A 5,457-nucleotide genomic window follows, 5' to 3' on the forward strand; every position below is an offset into this window, starting at 1 on the left:
GAGATTCTGGTAGCTTGCACCTCAAAGATCCCAAGTTTCTCCATTACAGAGAGTGGCATTAAGTTTATTCCTGACCCCAGGTCACACAGAGCCTTCTCAAAGGTCATGGTGCCTATGGTACAGGGTATTAAGAATTTGCCAGGATCCTATTTTTTGGAGGTAATTTCTGCATATCCAATGCGTTCAGTTCATTGGTGAGCAAGGGAGGTTCATCTTCCCAAGTCTCATTACCAAATAATTTGGCATTCAGCTTCATGATTGCACCAAGGTACTTAGCAACTTGCTCTTCGGTAATTTCTTCATCCTCTTCAGAGGAAGAATACTCATCAGAGCTCATGAAGGGCAGAAGGAGGTTCAATGGAATCTCTATGGTCTCTAGATGAGCCTCAGATTCCTTTGGTTCCTCAAAGGGGAACTCCTTATTGGTCATTGGACGTCCCAGGAGGTCTTCCTCACTAGGATTCACGTCCTCCTCTTCCCTTGTAGGTTCGGCCATGATGGTTAAATCAATGGCCTTGCACTCTCTCTTTGGATTCTCTTCTGTATTGCTTGGGAGAGTACTAGGAGGAGTTCAGTGACTCTTTTACTCAGCTGGCCCACTTGTGCCTCCAAATTTCTAATGGAGGACCTTGTTTCATTCATAAAACTTAGAGTGGCCTTAGATAGATCAGAGACTATATTTGCTAAGCTAGATGGATTCTGCTCAGAATTCTCTATCTGTTGCTGAGTGGATGATGGAAAAGGCCTGCTATTGCTAAACCTGTTTCTTCCACCATTATTTAAGCCTTGTTGAGGCTTTTGTTGATCCTTCCATGAGAAATTTGGATGATTTCTCCATGAGGGATTATAGGTGTTTCCATAGTGTTTACCCATGTAATTCACCTCTGCTATTGCAGGGTTCTCAGGATCATAAGCTTCTTCTTCAGAAGAGCCCTCTTTAGTACTGTTGGATGATTCCTTCAATCCATTCAGACTCTGAGAGATCATATTGACTTGCTGAGTTAATATTTTATTCTGAGCCAATATGGCATTCAGAGTATCAATTTCAAGAACTCCCTTCCTCTGAGGCGTCCCATTACTTACAGGATTCCTTTCAGAAGTGTACATGAACTGGTTATTTGCAACCATGTCAATGAGTTCTTGAGCTTCTGCAGACGTTTTCATTAGGTGAATGGATCCACCTGCAGAATGGTCCAATGACATCATTGATAATTCAGACAGACCATCATAGAATATATCCAGGATGGTCCATTCTGAAAGCATGTTAGAAGGACACTTTTTGGTCAGTTTCTTGTATCTCTCCCAAGCTTCATAGAGGGATTCACCTTCCTTCTGTCTAAAGGTTTGAACATCCACTCTAAGCTTACTAAGCTTTTGAGGAGGAAAGAACTTGGCTAAGAAAGCCGTGACCAGCTTATCCCAAGAGTTCAGGCTATCTTTAGGTTGAGAATCCAACCATATTCTAGCTCTGTCTCTTACAGCAAACGGGAAAAGCATATGCCTGTAGACCTCGGGATCAACCCCATTGGTCTTAACAGTATCATAGATCTGCAAGAATTCAATTAAGAACTGAAAGGGGTCTTCGGATAGAAGTCCATAAAACTTGCAATTCTGTTGCATCAGAGAAACTAATTGAGGTTTCAGCTCAAAATTGTTTGCTACAACGGTAGGGATTGAGATGCTTCTTCCATGTAAATTGGAATTAGGTGTAGTAAAGTCACCAAGCATCTTCCTTGCATTGTTATTATTTTCGGCCATGCCTCCTTCTTTTTTGAAAATTTTTGTCAGATTTTCTCCAAATAGTTGTGCTTTAGCTTCCCTTAGCTTCCTCTTCAGAGTCATTACAGGTTCAGGATCAGCCTCAACAAGAATGTTCTTATCATTGTTCCTGCTCATATGAAAAAGAAAAAAACAGAAAAGAAAATATGGAATCCTCTATGTCACAGTATAGAGATTCCTTTATGTGAGTAGAAGAAGATATGAATAGAAGAAGGAGAATCCAAACACAAGGGTGAGGAGTAGTTTCGAATTCTTGGGTGAAAAAGGGGTGTTAGTAAATGAATAAATAAATAGAAGGAGGTGAGGGAGAAGAATTTTCGAAAATTAGATAAAATAAAATAAAAGTATTTTTGTTTTTAAATTAAAAATTCGAAAATTAAGCAAGGAAAATTAAATCAAATTAAATTAAATTTAAAACAAATAGTTAATTGAAAAGGAAATTTTAGAAAAAGGGGAAGGTGATTTTCGAAAATTAGAGAGAGAATTATTTAGGTAGTTTTGAAAAAGATATGATTGAAACAAAAGGATATGATTAATTGAAAAAGATTTGAAAATTAATTTTTGAAAAGATAAGAAGTTAGAAAAGATTTTGAAATTGATTTTGAAAAAGATATGATTGAAACTTAATTTGAAAAAGATTTAAAAAAGAATTTGAAAAGATTTAATTTTTGAAATCAAAGTTGATTACTTGACTAACAAGAAACTAAAAAGATATGATTCTAGAGTTTAAAGATTGAACCTTTCTTATTAGGCAAGTAACAAACTTAAAAATTTTGAATCAATCACATTAATTGTTAGTATTAATTTCGAAAATCTGAAATAAAAATAAGAAAAATATTTTGAAAATAATTTTGAAAGTTTCAAAATTTATAAAAGAAAAATGAAAAAGATTTGTTTTTTGAAAAAGATTTGAAAAAGATAGAATTTTTAAATTGAAAATTTGATTTGACTCATAAGAAACAACTAAATTTTAAAAAGTTTTGAAAAAGTCAACTTAAATTTTCGAAAATTTATGAGAGAATAAGGAAAAGATATTTTTTTTATTTTTTTTTGGATTTTAATAATGAAAGAGAAAAACATCAAAAAGACTCAAGATATAAAAATTTTGGATCAAAACAAAGGAAACATGCAAGAACACTTTGAATGCAAAGATGAACACCAAGAACACTTTGAAGATCATGATGAACATCAAGTATGTATTTTTGAAAATTTTCAAGATAAGAAGAACATGCAAGACACCAAACAAATTAAAAATGCATATGAAAAACTAAAAAAGACACAAAACAAGAAAATATGAAGATCAAACAAGAAGACTGGCCAAGAACAACTTGAGGATCATGAAGAATGCAATGCATGAAATTTTCAAAAATAGTTTTCAGAAAATTAAAAAGATGCAATTGACACCAGACTTAAAACCTGACTCTAGACTCAAACAAGAAACACAAAATATTTTTGGTTTTATGATTTTATTAAAAAATTTTTTAGTTTTTTTTTTCGAAAAATATTTTGGAAAAAACGAAAAAGAAGAAAAATATTTTTTTTGTATTATTTTCGAAAATAAGAAATAAAAAGCTTAAAAATAAAATTACCTAATCTGAGCAATAAGATGAACCGTCAGTTGTCCAAACTCGAACAATCCCCGGCAACGACGCCAAAAACTTGGTGCGCAGAAATCGTGACGGTTCCATTCCTTGGTAACGGTGCTAAAAACTCAATATGCACGTTCATGATCTTAGTTCTTTGACACAACTTCGCACAACTAACCAGCAAGTGCACTGGGTCATCCAAGTAATAAACCTTACATGAGTAAGGGTCGATCCCACGGAGATTGTCGGCTTGAAGCAAGCTATGGTCACTTTGTAAATCTCAGTCAGGCAGATTCAATTGATTATGGAGATTTAGTAATTAAAAGATAAATAAAATATAAAATAAAGATAGTGATACTTATGTAATTCATTGGTGAGAATTTCAGATAAGCATATAGAGATGCGTTCGTTCCTCCTGAACCTCTGCTTTCCTATTGTCTTCATCCAATCATTCATACTCCTTTCTATGGCAAGCTGTATGTTAGGCATCACCGTTGTCAATGGCTACATCTTGTCCTCTCAGTGAAAATGGTCCAATGCGCTGTCACTGCATGGCTAATCATCTATCGGTTCTCGATCATACTGGAATAGGATCCATTGATCCTTTTGCGTCTGTCACTACGCCCAGCACTTGCGAATTTGAAGCTCGTCATAGCCATCCCTTCCCAGATCCTACTCAGAATACCACAGACAATGTTTAGACTTTCCGGATCTCAAGAATGGCCGTCCATGGATTCTAACTTATACCACGAAGCTTCTGATTAAGGAATCCCAAAGATACTCATTCAATCTAAGGTAGAACGGAAGTGGTTGTCAGGCACGCGTTCATAGGTTGGGAATGATGATGACTCTCATGATCATCACATTCATATTGAAGTGCGAATGAATATCTTAGAATCAGAATAAGCTTGAATTGAATAGAAAAACGATAGTACTTTGTATTAATTCCTGAGGAACAGCAGAGCTCCACACCTTAATCTATGGTGTGTAAAAACTCTACCGTTGAAAATACATAAGTGATAATGGAGTTCATTGGTCTCAGCCCCAGAGGGGAACCCGAGTCACCAAGGCTAAAAATGATCCGAAGATGTAAATACAATAGTAAAAAGTCCTATTTATGCTAAACTAGTTATTAGGGTTTACAGAAATGAGTAAATGATGCAGAAATCCACTTCCGGGGCCCACTTGGTGTGTGCTTGGGCTGAGCATTGAGCTTTACACGTGTAGAGGCTTCTCTTGGAGTTGAACGCCAGTTTATAACCTGTTTCTGGAGTTTAACTCCACTTTGCAACCTGTTTCTGGCGTTTAACTCCAGAATGCAGCATGGAACTGGCGTTGAATGCCAGTTTGCATCATCTAAACTCGGGCAAAGTATAGACTATTATATATTAATGGAAAGCCCTGCATATCTACTTTCCAACGCAATTTAGAGAGCGCCATTTGAAGTTCTGTAGCTTCAGAAAATCCACTTTGAGTGCAGGGAGGTCAGAATCCAACAGCATCTGCAGTCCTTCTTAAACGCCTGAATCTGATTTTTGCTCAAGTCCCTCAATTTCAGCCAGAAAATACCTGAAATCACAGAAAAACACACAAACTCATAGTAAAGTCCAAAAATGTGATTTTTATTTAAAAACTAATAAAAATATACTAAAAACTAACTAAATTATACTAAAAACTATGTAAAAACATTGACAAAAATAAATTTTGGTGGAAAAATAAATTTCTCCCAAAACACACAAATCTAACCGGCAAGTGCACCGGATCGCATCAAGTAATAAAAACTCACGGGAGTGAGGTCGATCCCACAGGGATTGAAGGATTGAGCAATTTTAGTTTAGTGGTTGATTTAGTCAAGCGAATCAAGTTTTGGTTGGGTAATTTGTGATTTGCAGAATGTAAATTGCATGAAATTAAAGAGAGCAAGAAATTAAATTGCTGAATCTTAAAGAACAAGAAATTAAATAGCGGAAACTTAGAATGCAAGAAATGTAAATTGCGGAACCTTAAAGTGCAAGAAATGTAAACTGCTGGAATTGTAAAGGGAATTGGGGATTGGATTTGCAGAATTTAAACAAGGAAAAGTAAAATTGCA

Source organism: Arachis ipaensis, chromosome B05 (genome assembly GCF_000816755.2).
Source record: "Arachis ipaensis cultivar K30076 chromosome B05, Araip1.1, whole genome shotgun sequence".
NCBI lineage: Eukaryota > Viridiplantae > Streptophyta > Magnoliopsida > Fabales > Fabaceae > Arachis > Arachis ipaensis.